Below are 17,010 nucleotides of genomic sequence, written 5' to 3'. Positions count from 1 at the left end.
TTTTTTACCACAGGGTGTTCCTTGCAATGGGAAACTGTTACACAGGTAAAGGCTCAGTCCCTCTTTATTTCTCTGCCTCAAGAAGCTAAACTGATTCTCTCGCTTCTGTCTCCATCTTTCCACGCTCATGTTTAAACCATAAGGGAGATAGCCTCATTACGTTTGACTCTCTCACCTGCCACCGCAGAGGTAATATGACATGCAAACAGACCACACACACTCACACACACCCCTATACACAATCAAACACACGCTTGTGCGTGCAGGCTGAATTGTCCGGTACAGCATGACACAATATTAAAACTCTATACACAGACATAAAACTACACCACGCAAGTGTGTAATTACCTTAATATGCTATTGCACCTACATATGCACACAATATATATATATATATATATATATATATATATATATATATATATATATATATATATATGCACACATGTACACACACATCCTACTACACACCCAGCTTAGGTAGAGTATGCCCTGTTTACATGGACTAATGTCTGTTAGCAGGTACTTACTTTGAAGTATCATCCCTCCATGCCTGTAGAGCAAGCCCAGATTATGTTGAGGCTGTCACTAAAGGGTATAACCATAGGCCTACACACACACACACACACACACACACACACACACACACACACACACACACATGCACAGACAAAACCACACACACATACACACAAGGGCTTACATTGTATCAGTCTCTCTAAGCAGTCTAAACACATAGTCTAGCCGGCCTCAGAAGGTGTGCATCACTTTTGATTTACATACATGAAGTGCAGCAAATGCAGCCTGATGTTTTCACCTTTGCAAAAAAGATTACACCAGCTGGCGCTTTGCAACATGAAACGTTCCAGCTAAAATGTAATTTTCACCCCCATTGTTGGGGGCTGAAACCAGGCAAACGACAAAAGATGGGATGTGACAGGAAAAGATGTAGCGGAGGGGGAGAGAAATAAAAGGCTGGAAGGAGAGAGTGAAGGAAGGATGAAAAAGGAAGATCCAAGACTTTGATACTCCAGAAACAGAATCTCAACAGGGGAGAAAACAGTTGGTCAAATAAGATTATGCTAACCTGACATGAGATAGATTAGAAAAACTAAAACAAAGAAGATTGCTGCCAAGTTTCATGTGAACCCTCCCTTCTCTTTTTCCCTCTGTGTTCCCTTTATTCAAACTTCAACATTTAATACTGTATTTAACACTGTTAATCAATTGACCTCCATTGTGGGCTAATCCTTAACTGAGCCTAATTCATTGAGCTGTGTCATTCGACTTAGCTCTGTTCACTATCTTTTCAATGACACTTACCCAAATGGGACTAATATGGCCTCAATAGATTCACTTAATTTCCATCTGCTCAATTTGGTCAAGTATTAATATGGGGCAAAAAAGACCTGATTTAACCTTGTTTCTCTTGTCTTTGAAACTGTGTGCTGAGAGATTTGTGTCATAAAAACGCATATTACAGCACTTTGCAGCTGAGAAGTCGAAGACACTAACTTAAAAAGAAAAACGGCATGACACTTGATGTTTTGAGTTTTTAGGATCTTCAAATGTAAGAAAAGTAAAGTCCAGTACTGTTAAAGTACTTCAAACAAGAGAAAATATTTTCAGAAATATTGATTTTCTTTGCTCAGGTCTGGAGTGTTAGTGTCTTCATGAATTTCATCCAACGTATTTCATGGAAGCATTGTTTTGCTGGTTGAATCTGAGCTGTGTTCAATGGTAATGCAATCATCCAAGTTTTACTACATTTTCTGTCTCTTCCAGCTGAAAGACCCGAGTTACGGCTCAGACAGGAGTGCATGCATGTAGGAATACTTTCAGGCACACATATATACGTGCACACCCACACACACATGTATTTATACACTGCAGTAAAGCCTTCCTTTGTCTCACTATCAATCCTTCCTTTCCTGGACTTTCTTATTGAAACATGTTTCTTATCCTGTCAACCCCTGCTCCGGAGGGAGGAGAGGTGTTTGTGAAGGAGAGATAGAAAGAGGGAACAGAGAAGAAGAAAGAGAGGGAGAGGAAAAGGAAAAGAGAGAGAGGTGAGAAAGAGGGAAACCTGCAGGCACAGGGGGGGAAAGGAAAGGAAGAGGGCAGAGACGGCAGAGAGATAAAGTAGGAGAAGGAGCGATAGGCAGTCATGCAGCTGATATCCCGGTGTCATTAACATCAGTGGCAGGAGAAACCACCTAGACATCATCAGATTTTATGGTTACTCTGGAAGCTAATGCACATGATACACTTCTACCATGGCACCGAACATAACACGATGCCTTTACTCGCTCTCACCCTTTCTGGGAATCACACTGATAATTAAATCTCAATAGCTGCAAACGATAGACAGACAAAGCAACATTTTGCCTGCTTGAACCGGTCTGAAGATCATTTCTGCTTCTGGAATTATCATGCTATCATTGGTGTTATTAGGATGGCATTCTAGCAGTATAAACAATACAGTATAGTGTACAGTACAGCATTGTGTATAGTGTTTGTCAGGGGAATATTATCTGCAATTTGCCTTCGTATTGCATATCTCTTCATCTCAACGAGGCACTGGAGGTTCATTGGTTCTGATGAATCAGGACTGGAGAAACATTTATTCGGAAACATAGCTTTTGGTTGTTGGCAATAACAAAGTTCTGGCCCAAATGAACTCCAGCTATGTAATTGTAAGTTTTTTTGTTTTGTTTTTTATATTGAGAAGCATTTTTGTGCAATTATTCCTATTTCCACTGTCAGATATATAAACCATTGGAAGGGGCAGACGGTGCGATGGTTATCATAACTCAGAAATGCATTAAAAAATAACTACACTGTGGCTGTCAAAGACAATTGCATTTACACACACGCACACATGAGTGAGCACTTAGGTGCACAGATGAAAATGCGCTCAGGCAAACGTATACACACATTAGAAGTGCACACACACACATGTGAAGAGAAGGTGTTCCCACAGATAGTGGAGTCGATGTTCTTAATCCGAAGCAGACCCCATCTGTCTCCTATTATAAAGACTCTGCCTTAGCCCCAAGAATGTCTACATTTCATAAATATTATCTGGGCCTGGCAAAGCCGGCCGGACAAAAGCCAGAGCGCAGAGCATTTCTCAGGGCTGCATCAGAACATAATTAGCAATCATAACATCATCCCTACATGCCATACTGCCTTATTTTCTGGAAGCCACTTAATTGCCTTGAGGTACAAAAGAAGGAGAGGAAAAAAAGAAATATATGCTTCCATCCCCTAGAAAACATAATTAGATAGATGTAATAACAGCTTGAATGTGGGTCAAGTAATCCTCAATAAACAAAAAAGTTTAATGAAGTTACTGCACTGGACATAAGGGCACGTTCTTATTTTTTTCTGGTTGAAACCCCTGCTGTTGCACACGCTGTACTGAAGACAGCGAAAGCCCCTCAGGGAAATAAGGTCTTGGGTCAAATCCACACTGTATATAAATGTTGACCTTAAAAAACGGAGACAATAAAAGGAAACAAATAACCTTTTTTATTTCTACAGCTTGAAATGTTCCATAATACCTGCAGGAGAGGAAACAGCAGATGACACACTGTATATAGTGGAGAGCAGCAAAAAAATGTAAGCTCATTACTGAGACAAGTTTAAAAACCAGAGAGTGAGAAAGAAGAAAAGTAAAAGTTAAGCACTTTCTGAAACTTTGGCTTCCTTTCTATCTATCTTTCTTTCTTGAAGAGTTTACCCCCTCCCTGCCACCACTACCACCTGCAACCCCACCTGCTCTCGCTCTTACTCATTCTCTCTCTCTTCACTCTCTTTGAGTTAAGGAGGGTAAGGTAATCGTAATGAAATGACCCCGCGAGGCACGATGGCAGCCCTCGCCTGATAAGTTATTCCTGACTGTCTTTTAAGCTGCTGTCAAGCAATTTCCCTTGAAACCTCGCTTTGTTTTTTAGGGATGGTATGTGTGTAGTTGCGGTGGTGGTGTTAGTGGTGTGTGCGTGTGTTGTGGTGGTGGCGGGGGGTTGCTTTGACACCCCTGCTTCTCTCCCATGAGGGGTACAGATGACAACCTCAAGGTATAGGTATATGTGGTATGTGTGTGTGTGTATGTATGTGTGCACACGTATGTGTCTATGTGTGGGTGCAGTGGGAGACATCTCATAGATGACAATCCCGCTAATTGAAATGACAGATTATTCTAATGTGCAGAAAGTCATTAAAAACCCAGCCGACGTTTTTCTTCCCTTTTTCCCTGTTTCCCCTTGCTGAGAATATTTCTGCCTCTAAGTCTGAGCTGGAGAATCTGCACTTAAAGGAGATGTTAGCTTTCCTTCCTTCAAGCTCATGATTATTATCAGGATCACCTGCCACATAGTTAACATCCAGGAGATACTTTTCAAACTCCCACTCAGATGAATGCTGCTGCTAAGTGACAAAGTTCATAAGGTTGGACAGTGGATTTGGGGTTTCCATGTGTAGCTACTGAGTTTAAATACTCTGGGTTGATATTTCACAGTATTAGCGATTATTCAGGGTAACTATGTACAGCAGGATTATTTCAGTTTACCAGTGGCTCTGAAAGCTAAGACACATAGGCTACCAGGCACTCCCTGTATTATACACGCATGCTGTATATTGCATTTTTTATCAGTTGTCTACACGTGACAGCTTTGAGGAAAGCCAGAGTCAAGCTAAAACAAGCCATAAACCAATCTGAGATCGATGACATCCAACATGCCTGCCAGAACCTTGCAAGTCAAGGTCAAGTGTCAAATGTCTATTTTTGTTCCTCATCCATACTTCCGTACTGAAAAATTTGCTTTCGAGACTATCCCTAGCAGCTGCAAAGACACAGAACACCAAAATATATCTATGTCAATGTGTGGGATGTAACAATTGAAACAAAAAACCCTGCTAGAAGAAGCATGGTTAGCTGTAAAATCATGCATTGCATGGCTTAATCCTAACCCACAATAGTCCTTCTTGGTTAGCGTTGATAGGTTTTTCCCAGACTCTCTGCAGGGGACCTACTGTTTATTTCTGAGTCAAAGGCTTGTCAGTACATTGAGGTCTGACACAGTAAGCGAGGCTTGAAGATCACAAACACAAGGCAGACAGGCACAGTCAATTTCTGTGCATCCAAATACTATCTTTACTGTCTTTACTGAGTCACGAACACACAACTATTTTTCAATTTCCAATTCTTGCCATCTTTTTTTTTTTTTTTTTTTCACTCACGCAAACAGACTACATTGATATGGCGTCACAATATCCTAAAACATTCCACTGGCTGATATGGAATTTCTCCCAGACTGCCTTGGAACAGATCCAGACAGCTAAAACACCAACTGGGGACACATTTTTTTCCTCTGTCTCTCCACCTACTCCTTCTCCATTGACATTCAGTGGAGGTAAATATTTAACAGCATGCTATTGAGTGCCGTGTGCAGTGTGGCGCAGGCCGGGCTGCGGTAGAGATATGTATATAGACAAGACTGTTTTATTAAGAGTCGCTGCAGACATATTAAGGTAAAGTATGCCTGACACCTAGGGAGGAAATTGCCAGTATATGACACTATTCCTCAATACTGTGGCAGCTCGCCTCAGTGCAATTTTGCACAAGGCGAGTGACAGAGAATGACATGCAGAGAGGGAGGGAGAGGGAAGGAGCGATAGATGAAATAGGGAGGAAGTGTGCAGGGTGGTTCAAGACTGAGGGGTGTGTCTCCGGGTGTAGAGCATGTGTGCGTGTGTGTGTGTGTGTGTGTGTGTGTGTGTGTGTGTGTGTGTGTGTGTGTGTGTGTGTGTAATGTAGGTGGCATGGTGGGGTGACATGCAGAGTTTGTAATTGCCTTACCCAATGTGAAGGATTGGCCTGGAGATAGTGCTGTTTACTTGTGGCCAGCTATGTTTGCTGTTTGTGAGTGTGATAGAGGATGAGGCACTGCACTGAATGAATAAGTTGGAGGCTGCATGATGTGTGTAAGTTGTAGGCAAACATACACAAGTATATAGACAGACAGACAAGTACAGAATATCCACACATGGATAGACACAAAAACGTGTGAGGACCTCCAGTTAACATTTATTCCTCCATACCTAAATTCCGTAGGCCGTAGTCAGAATTTTAGAAATACTGAGACTGAGTGCAATGTTCCCCAACACAATCCCACCCACATAAAAGATTTTGGACTAGCCACCCAAAACTCTGTAGAGTGTTCAAGGTATTTAAGATTTCACTTTTTTTTTTTCATTTAATGTTTTAATTATATTTCAATTTGCTGCAACCAAACACATTTTAGTTTGGTGGTGTGGCTCTGCTCACGTGATGCCTGAGCATGCTTGACACAAACTGTCCCTGAGCTCACAAACCCCCCTGGCAGAGCCTGAGATACACAACATTTGATGAACACCAACACATATACAAGAAACATATAGAGTTCACATACAAGTAAGTGCTAATACATGAGGAGGCTGGGGAGGATTGCATTTCTGAGAGAAGGCAGCAGTGTCCTATAGCAGTGAGGATACAGACCTCAGCCAGTTTGCTGAATAAATGATCGCCAAAAGTTTATGTGGACCACCTATTGTGAGAGATCGTGGATAAACATGATGGTGTATGGAACATGACTATAACATTACTTTTGTGCCTGCCTGAACTACCACAAGGCTCCATTTTTGTACATGTTATCAAGCCACATTATGGTCTAAATGTTATTTCATAGCCTTCCCTACACTGCCATTGTCATGGAGAGTACACATTGTATTATTAGATTCAATTTATTTAGTGTTTCCAGCCCCAAATAATCACATATTAAAAGTGTCCTGCAGCGGCCCGGGTTCGAATCTGACCTGCTGCCCTTTGCTGCGTGTCATCCCCCATCTGTCTCCCCCTTTCACATCTCTCCACTGTCACTACAATAAAGGGAAAACCCCCAAAAAAATTCTTTAAAAAAAAAAAACATCAGCCTAAAAAAGCAATATGTGTGTAATCATAGAATGTAAACTCATCCTCACGTTATTAAACCCAACAAATTCTCAGAAAAAAATACTGATGACATGGCCTTAGTGTTCCCTGCCCAAATTTCACCTACACCTAATCATATAGTTAAACTTTAACCAAGTTGTGATTCTCAACTAAGCATAGCACTTTTAAAACCTAACATTTAAAACACTTAACCCACGCTTCAACCCTTCAGTTGGATTGAAAGGCTGATTTGCAATCCAAACATTCATTTTAGCAGGTTACCACACATCATAAGTATGTCCAAATAATGACTCAAAAAACATGAGTGTCAGTATAAATGTTTGACTCACCGATGAGTCATTCTGTTTTTCAAATGGCAGATTGTTTTTTAACACAGGGATACACACACATACAGTGCACACACAAACCGTCCTACTTAGACTAAAAAGGCCAGTTTCAGCACACAGAAACAATAATGCAGTTATCTTTGTTACATCTAGAGGGCACTGTTGCCTACAGTCTCAGCCACACCGACTGTGCTGTCTGTCTGATGGCCTGCACTTCCCCTTGAAAAGACACCCAATTCACACAATTACATTCTAATTAAAAAGAACAACCTAATTAACCTAGGGAATGTATTTCATAATTTGGTAATATTAACATGATCATCCTCGTGCTTGTAAATGATTGGCGATAAAAGCAACAGCAGAAATTAATGCCACTTCCTAATTAAAATGGGGAGATAAACATGAGCTTATGAAAATGGAGGGATTGGAAGAGACTTTATAGTTTTAAGTAGTTTTATTATTACCGTGTCAAATATGAATTTGAGTCATCATATTTTCTTTGAAGACTCAAAGCTGTGATTGGGATGAGCGGAGCATCACACGGCATGCTTTGCTCCCTGCCAACTCCCCAAAGAGACAGATACTCAAGTGCTGCACTATATCTTAAAACATGCAGAACAAGAGCCGAGCTGAAAGTGATACACCAGATCAAATTGCTGTCATAAATTCTTCATAATTCAATAAAAACACAGCACAGACTTTGTGTAACTAATACATTTCCACTGTCTTCTTTTAGTATTCCGAGACACGCCGTTGTGCGGCGGAATGGCAGTACTTGACTGCTCCTGACTTGTGATTCGAAAATTGAACCAAAGGACAAAGTGGTGAAGCGAAGATGAGCTGGAGAGACACAAGGAGAGAATAAAAGCGCAGAATAGTAGCACACTTCTGTGGCTCATCATCACCACCTATTCCCGCTTGGCAATACATCTGTCAAAGCCCTCATCACCATCACAAGGTACTGATAATGACCCATTTAAAGTAAATAGCTCTGATCATCAGCATAGTAACCATTATCATAGATATATAGCCAAGCATGTGACTACTGAGGTGTCACCAGCACACTGAATGTTTTTAATATATACGGGTGTGTATGGGGTGAGTGTGTGGATCCCTAAACACCCATTTAGTCAGCATTTAATAGCATATAGCTTCTGACTTAAACTAAACTTTCCTAAGGAAATACTCAGTATTCAGATATAGATTTCTGTTATTATAAAACAAGTGTGATGCATCAGTCTAAATGATTGATTCAAATGAATGCATGAATGTGAGTATTCAAATTACCTTGTGGTTCATTGCCAAAAATCTTGCCGGAGGTGATTGAGACTATGAAATATTAAGAACACTAAATAAAAGAAAAATTGCATATTGAAATACCTAATTGATTCACACTACCAAAGAATAACACAAACATATTCAAAATCTTTCCGTGAAGTTCAAGTTTAAGGTGTTCCAATAGCACGCAGCAGCAAATAAATACACATCATTCTCGAGTTGTTTTTTTTGCATTGCTGTATATTTTTAATGATTATGCTTCCCTCTTAAGGCAGCCAACTCATGTGGACATTTCAGCAAATTTGGATTGATGACGTTTTAATATATATGTGTTACTTTCATGTCATTCTTTCAAGTCTTTCATTTTTATATGTTTTTAGTATTGCCAATGAAGTGTAATCAGGAAAAAGCTGGTGCTGAGTCTGCTTTTATATATTGTGAATGTCAGGCTACACTTACCAGATTTAAGTAATAAAATTACACATTTCCATATGTAGATATTAATGAATGCAAGTGTTGTGCATTAGCATAATTCCATGCATATTGCATGCCTAAGTATTGCATCTTTTAGTGCTGGTCACATTCAATTGAGGGACAGCATAAAATGGAGCATTTGTTTTGATAAATTATTCTGTTGCAACACCACCAGAGAGATGTTTCAAATGTGTATTAGCCAAATGTTATGTCCAGGAATTAGCAGGAACATGATGTGTGGAGTGTGCCTATTTCGGTGTCCTTCATTAGAAATGTAATAAATTATGCCAATGTAGCATTTCAATGATTACTATTTAATAAAGCAGCATAATTAAAATCCGAGCTTTAAAGATGTGTTTTGTATTGACATGTGCATTTACATCCGCAGAATCACACACACACACACACAAAGGGAGGGGTTGGGGTGGTGATGGCGCAGTGGATATGACACATGCCTTTGGTGTGGGAGACCTGGGTTCGATTCCTGCTGTGATACATCAACCAATGTGTCCCTGAGCAAGGCACTTAACCCCTAGTTGCTCCAGAGGCATGTGACCTCTGACATATATAGCAATTGTAAGTCGCTTTGGATAAAAAAGTCAGCTAAATGACATGTAATGTAATGTAACAAAGCCATGCACACATGGACACACAGAGACAGAGAGTGCAGGCAGTGTATGGCACAGCCTGAGGCTATCTGTCTACCGTAGTGACTCTTAAGCCCTCCTACTTCCGTCAGACCGGCAGTCACAATAAAGCTGTTTTCTAAAATAGGTGTCAGGAGGAAAAAAAAATGTCAGGGACACGTTTCATGTGGGCCCCCTACTGAGAAGTCTTCCAGTTTGTTTAATGACCCAAGGTCCAGGGGCGAGAATAAATGTCATCTCGTCCACGGACAAAAAAAAGTTACACAAAACCCTGTTCCATAAAACCCATATGATAACAGCAGCTTTAGAAATATCTGCAATCAGAGGGAATGTCAGAACTGTGAGTGCTGCAGTTCTTTTGACCGCATGCTGCATACTCGCTATTAATATGTGGTAAATAATAAATGGATGTTTATGTTTAGTTCTATCCAGCACTCATGTACTATGATGACCCTGCAGTCTTTTAAAACCAGATTACCAACTTTCATCTGTCTTTAATTACAGTTACTGTACGTGAAATTGCAAGTACTGCACAAGGGGCTGCAGGCGGTTGGAAAAGGCTTTCTCTCTCTCTCACACACACACACACACACATAATAATATACTGTACACCAGTGTATACATATGTAAAACTACATGAATCACAGACCAACATGAGCGTTATCCTTTTATTTATACTTCTTGTGCTTCCTTCGGTCCAGCATCTCCACCAGGAGCAAGGTTCTTATAAAGCTCACATAATTGTATAGCTCTAAGCTGCAAGTCCCATGTAGCTTTATTACTAATGTACAAAATGATCAGACTATAACTTTGCATTGCTGTGCATATTCTCTTCATTACCCTTGTTCCTTCAACCATTCAGTCTGTACAGTCTTTCTGAGGTTAGGATAATGAAGATTTACTGTATATTATGCAGATCGGGACCCACTTTCCTTCCAAACAGCCAATATAAACTTGCTTTAACTCATTCTGTGTCAGGGTAGACTCCGAAAATTAATGTAATAAAAACACACATACGTCGTTATAAAGGTTAATGAATATAAATATAAACAGTGGGACATCGGCATTATTTCATGTATATTGCGAATGGGGCTCAGGTAGTTTATCTGGCCTGCGCTGCTAGCAGCGAGTGCTGGAGAGGAGGTAGTTAGGGCCTGGTGCTCTGCCAAGCCAAACTCCTGAAGCATGCAGAGGGCTAATGCTCTGCCTCTGATGTGTGGCACTGAAAAACCACAGGACCGCTCGCAGGGTCCACTAAAACTCCATCACTCACTCACACCCTGCCAGAGACGGAGAGATGGAGCGAGAGCGAGGCGCACCAAGGGGGGAGGCAGGGAAAGAGAAAGATAGAGGTGAAGAGTGAGAAAGGAGACGAAGGTGGTGGAGTCAGTGTTACAACCGCATGATTGAGGAATGGCAGCATATGAGGAGAAAAAAAGGGGCAAGCAGGGCGGAAAAATAGAGTGACTGTATCGTCAAGGTGTCTTAATGCATATTCCATTCCTCTTTTCTCCTCTAAAACTTCTCATTCCTCAGTGGCATGGGTATATCAGATAGCCTGTATCAGATGGAAACCAATGGAAGATTTTGAAGTAGATCAAAGGTGTGGCTGCGGTTTAGATACGTCTACCCACCATCCAGACACAGTTCATCTGTCTTAAATGGCTGCTCATTTCTCTTGTCAGATAGTAGGAAAGGCTATATATAGCTGTGATTAAGATGTCTGGAGCAACTGTCTTAGTCTTTGGTCAATAGGAGACTTCCAAGGCCTCTGCAGACATCGTAACACTGCCTATTACGGGTATTTGTTTTAAATTAGCGGTTGTTTAAGGGTTCTAAGCTCTTTTAAGTGTGCCATGTTTTTTGACATAGTGATATCGCAACAACTTCATTATTTAGCACACATCCACTTAGTTGATCTCATGAAAGTACAAATATTGGCAAGCTGAGGTACCCATAGTGCATAGTGATTTCACTGTTTGCTTTCTAACACAAATGAAGCCAAGAAAAGTAAAACTTCTGACACTTTTGCAAAGTGCTGCAAAGCAACTCAGATATGTTTGATGTGTTTTCTGTTGAAAAACTACATGTTGAATATGCTAATTCAAATGCAGTTTCATGGAAAGTACTTTAAATTCCTAAGATGTTTATTAAGCAAAGTCTTGTTATAGTTTCATATAAGCATGGATCACAATACTACATACATCTCTTTTAACATAGTGAAAGTGTGAAAAACCCCAAACCAGCTTACACACTATAACTGGGCAGCATCCAAAAAGATCAATATTTTTCAGTTGGCCTCTTTAGTGGTCTTCTGGACCAAACATAGCGGCTGTGGAAACCCTCGCCTTTCCCTGTTCTGTATCAGTTTCTAAAGCCCACAGAGTGTTTTTGCAATCTCTGAGGCCCCTTCACCAGTTTAATAGGGCACAAATAGAACTCACACACTCACATGTACACACCACAGGCATGGAGACGCTTGCTTCTGCTGCATGATGTCACTGGCAAACACTCAATGTGGGGAACACACGGCCAAACAGCGAAACAATTTGTTTAATCATAAAGTGCATTTACATAAGGCAACGGCTGCATAAATGAATGCATAATTGAACAGGTTAATGCATAATGTAGTGCTCCCCCGGGACAATAAATAAAGTGCCTTTTGAAAACGTGTGAGACGGAAAAAAAGAGTGAGAGAGAGAGAGAGAGAGAGAGAGAGAGAGAGAGAGAGAGAGAGAGAGAGAGAGAGAGAGAGACACAACACTACCCGCCAAGCGTCAGACAAAACATGAAACATGTTCAGCGAGACAATGCCAGGGCCACCGAGGTAGAGAGAGGAAGAGCGAGAGAAAGAAAGGAGTATGGCAGGAAATAAATAAATAAAAAGGTGAAGTCTTGCTAAGAGGATTTCAGGACATGCTTCGTTTCTTTCCATAATCTGTCTATTAGCACCAAAGTATTTCTAGCTCTCATAACCATGGCAGGGACACTATTAGTGACAAGCTCACACACCAATACAACTTAACACTGCCTCCTGGGAATTCATCCTTCACTCTCTGTTTGTCCTTTCCGTTTCTTTCCCCTCTCACTTCCCATTTCTCTCTCTCTCCTTGGCTACCACTCCTAATACCCCCCCCCCCACACACACACACACACACCTTTTTAAGTTTCTTTTTCCTCCCTTCTCTTCCATCCTCTTTATACACCAACACTCTTCCTCTGATTCTCTAAGCCCCCATTTACTTTGTTGAGACACAGTTGGCTTGTCAAACAATCGCAGATATTAATAAGTGTGCAATTTTTAATCAAGAACGGAGTAGGAGGCCATCAACTGATCAACACACACCCATGATTTTAGTTCTGCTACACTGTCATAGTGGATGGCAGTATCTCCCTTGGTGAGGAAGAAAACAAAAAACTAAAACATGACAGGATTTGTAAATGAAAATCAAGGTTTCTGTGAAGGTCAGAGGGTGAATTTACTTATTTTTCTGATGGCTTTGATCAGTTTAAAGGTAAAGTATGCATAGATAGCTTCAGTAAAACTGGAGATGTGTCAGCTATGTATTATTCTGCTTAAAATCTTATGACTTCTTAGTTTTACCACTGCAGTGCTAAGTTTCAGATACTGGTCAACCACAGATGCAACCAATGCAGAAAAAAAAATAGCTTTTCACTTGCTCACTGTAGCCTACTGTTGTCTGGGAATTGTTTGGAAAATCTTGCAGCACCATGGCAAAAACTATGACACTATAACAAATTAATGTTACATACATGCACCCATTTTAAAAAGTTAAAGTGAATACCACGAGGAAAACTGTTACACATCACAGCATCCTGGTGCTCAATATGTTAAGATAACCTATACGTCATTGCTAAAAAAAATCCTCTAGTTTTGTTCCGTCTTCGATAAAAGCTGATCAACAACTTTTTTTTTGTGACATAACGTTATAATTACCATGTCATGTTTCAACCTCATGCTACGTCAGCCCGTTTAATGGTATTACTCAAGGAAGCCAGTAGTTTTAAGTGAGGCTGTAACTTTTGAAAGATTAAAGGAAGGAAATATTTGTACTTGTGTTGTGGGTTTCTACAAGATCATGTTTACATGCTTTGATATAAAAAACACATTGTTTTCTTGTGCTATAGAAAGGGGAGCCAAATCAAAATGGCTTGTTAAATCCCATGTTTTCTGATCTAGGCAGCTCACAAATAAAACTGACTGGGTTGTCTTTTTTTTTACAGTTTGTGGGTTGGTAGGCACTCCAGATACTCAAATGTATGTGTACAAAAACTAAACATGTTAGTTTTTCATGATATGCCCCCTTTAAATAACAGTCTTTCTCTTACAGATTAAAAGTTTAATTCTTAAGCAAAAAAAACTAACCCTTTCTTAATGTAACAGTCAGGGGTTTAGCTAATATTAGCACACTTTATACAGAGTTTTCTGTGTATCTGTGTGTGTAACATCACAGTTTGCTGACTTTATGGCTGTACTTGTGCCACTGCTACATTACATTTTACCTTTAGTACATTTATACTACATACTTTAGTACATTTAGTACCAGTATCAGAAAATTGTCACGTGTGGCTACAGTCGCTGTTATTCAGCAGATGTTACGTACAGTAATTTCGCTTTTTAATGTAACACGTAACCTAGGCTGAAGTAGCAAGAGTCACCAGACTTAAGAAGTAGTCTTTGTCCACCATTTCATACAATTTTATGATAATATGATGCCTATGAAAAGCAATTTAAAAAAAGTCATATACTTATAGTATATGTTACTATGTACTTGCAAGCATGTTCTGGGTTTGTTAACACAACTAACTACAAAAATCTCTCTGTAAACGGTGTCAGTCTACTGAACTGCTTATCAGTGATACTTGAAGATGGAATAAAGGCTTAAAAGAAATCACAGTCCGTCTCCCTCTGCACAGCTCACGCATCTACTGTACATCCTTTAAAACCCTAATAAATTCAACAACTAGAAACCCCCCCCCCCCCCAAAAAAAAAAAACCCGCTGTATTTATTAAAGCTGCTGTTATGTGAATTTCAGAATATACTCAGATACCTGTCAATGTTTGTTTCCGTCACGGTGGTCCACAACGCAAACATTGCATGTGTGTACGTGGCTGTCAGGTGAGATTGCAGCATTTACGCTGTGATGTGTCACACCTGATTATGGATACATGTTCCCTTCTTTCTCCCCTGTGCGCTGCAAATGTGTGTGATGCATGCACGAGTGTGAGCGTCTGACAGGCAGATATCAGTGGAAGGTTTGGCGGTTGATGACAGCGCCGCGACCTCTGATGACGCCCTCCATTTTGTCACTGCCGACTCGCGCAGATTACCCCCAGCGCCATCTTCTTACTCTGTATGCTAATGAAACACGGAGAGGGAGTAATGAGAAAAGAGTGACAGATAAAAAAAAAAAAAGAAGAATAAAAGGAATGGGAAACAGTGCATGAAAGAGAGACATGAAACAAAGTGTTTCAATGTGTGTGACAGAGAGGTAAATAAGAGAAAGAGAACAAAAAAACAAAGAGAGGGCATATCTGTGAGCATAACGGGTGAGAGAGATGAAAAAGGAATACAGAAGTTGAATGTGAAAGAGAGAGGGGGAGATGATGAGATAATGAAGGTCATCAGCAGCCATATTGGGGCTCCCTTGGATAGAAATGTAGGGAGAGAGGTAGGGGAGGCTCCGGGAAATATGATGAATATGATTATAGGTGTGTAAGTGTGTGTGACAGTAATGAATTCAGGGTGTGGAATAGAAAAGGCATATGGGTCTCTGAGAGTGTTGAATTTCAAACAGAGACACAGACTGATCGCCGCTGCGCCACTGATCGCTGTACGTGTGTGTGTGTGTGTGTGTGTGTGTATTTTGCTTGTACCCAAGCGGAAGTGTGTGTCTGGCTTTGTGCCAAGTCAGCGAGTGAGAGATGCAGTCCAGCCTGCTGTAATTTATGTGAAAACTAACAGAGCTGTCCCAAGATGTCATTAGCTAAAAGGCAAATTTCATTATTTCGCTAATATGAAGCATGATGACTCTTTTTGATGTCTCCCTCCCCTTTCCACCGTATCCACGCCTACCGCCTTCTTTTTTTCTATTTACCCCTCCTTCCTCTCTCCCCCTCCTTCTCCTCCGTACCCCCATTCAGAGGATCTCCTTATTCATAGCAGCTTTCCCTTTCAAGGTTGAAGAAAATGGCCATGTGTCTGTGTGGGGACAGTCACTAAGAGTAATTTTCATTTGTGGTCCCGCTGAATGAGGTGATGGTGACTCACCTTCAGCCCACAGCCACACACACCCACACCCCCACACACACACACCTTGCACTCCTTCTTTCTACCCCGGCTTTGATGTGTGTTTGAGTCGATGGCTAATCAGGTAGCATCAGGCCTAGTCCTCATTTCCCCTTCACACCAGCCCCATTAGGGAGCAGGCTTTCTGGAGCAGGCCGATAAGGACAATATGCTCTTCTTTGGCACTCTCTCTTCCATATATACCCTAAATCTCCCAATACTCTCTCATTCTTTCTTTCTCTCATTCTGCTCCTTTCCCATCTTTCCCCTCGCTAAATCTCCAGTGTCTCCCTCATTCCTCCATCTCTCATTCTCCCCGTCACACACTTCTCTCACCTTTCACTTTTCTTTCCATCTCACCACCTTTTCCCTAAATGTCTCATTACTCTCTTCCTCCTCTTTTCTCTCTTCCTTTTCCCATCTTAACCTCTCTACTCTCTAAATCGCACACTGCACCTCCTTCCCATCATCCCTTTGTCGGCCTCCCTCTGCATCCATCTCTCACTCTGCTTACCACCCCTTCATTCCCAAACTTATTCCCTAAATCCCCAGCAACGTTCTTTCAGCCTCTTCTCCCATGCATCCCTCTTTCACTACTTCATGACTTCCTTTCCTCTTTCCCTAAAGTGCTCAATTACTGTATATTCCTCTCCCTCAAATTGTCTCGTAATCTCTTTTTTCCTCTAGGTGTCTTACTGTCTTAAACTGTACCATTTTTTATTTTATTTTTTTAATTGGACTGATAGTCAATTTACCAATTAAGTGATGGAAACAGACACAAAATCTGTCATATGTCCCCTGTTTGCTACCATAAAGCATTAAAATAAACAATATTTATGACGGAAGGTACAGTACCTTTATCATGAGTAAGACAACTGACATTTACTATAAAAAGCTGCTACATAGTGGTGTATAATCCTTAAATAATAATAGATGCTATATTCATAATTCATTTTCAATTAATGGGCACATTGAAATAA

The sequence above is a fragment of the Sander lucioperca genome, chromosome 1 (genome assembly GCF_008315115.2).
Source record: "Sander lucioperca isolate FBNREF2018 chromosome 1, SLUC_FBN_1.2, whole genome shotgun sequence".
NCBI lineage: Eukaryota > Metazoa > Chordata > Actinopteri > Perciformes > Percidae > Sander > Sander lucioperca.
The sequence above is the reverse complement of the archived record's forward strand: the minus strand, read 5'-3'. Positions refer to the sequence as shown.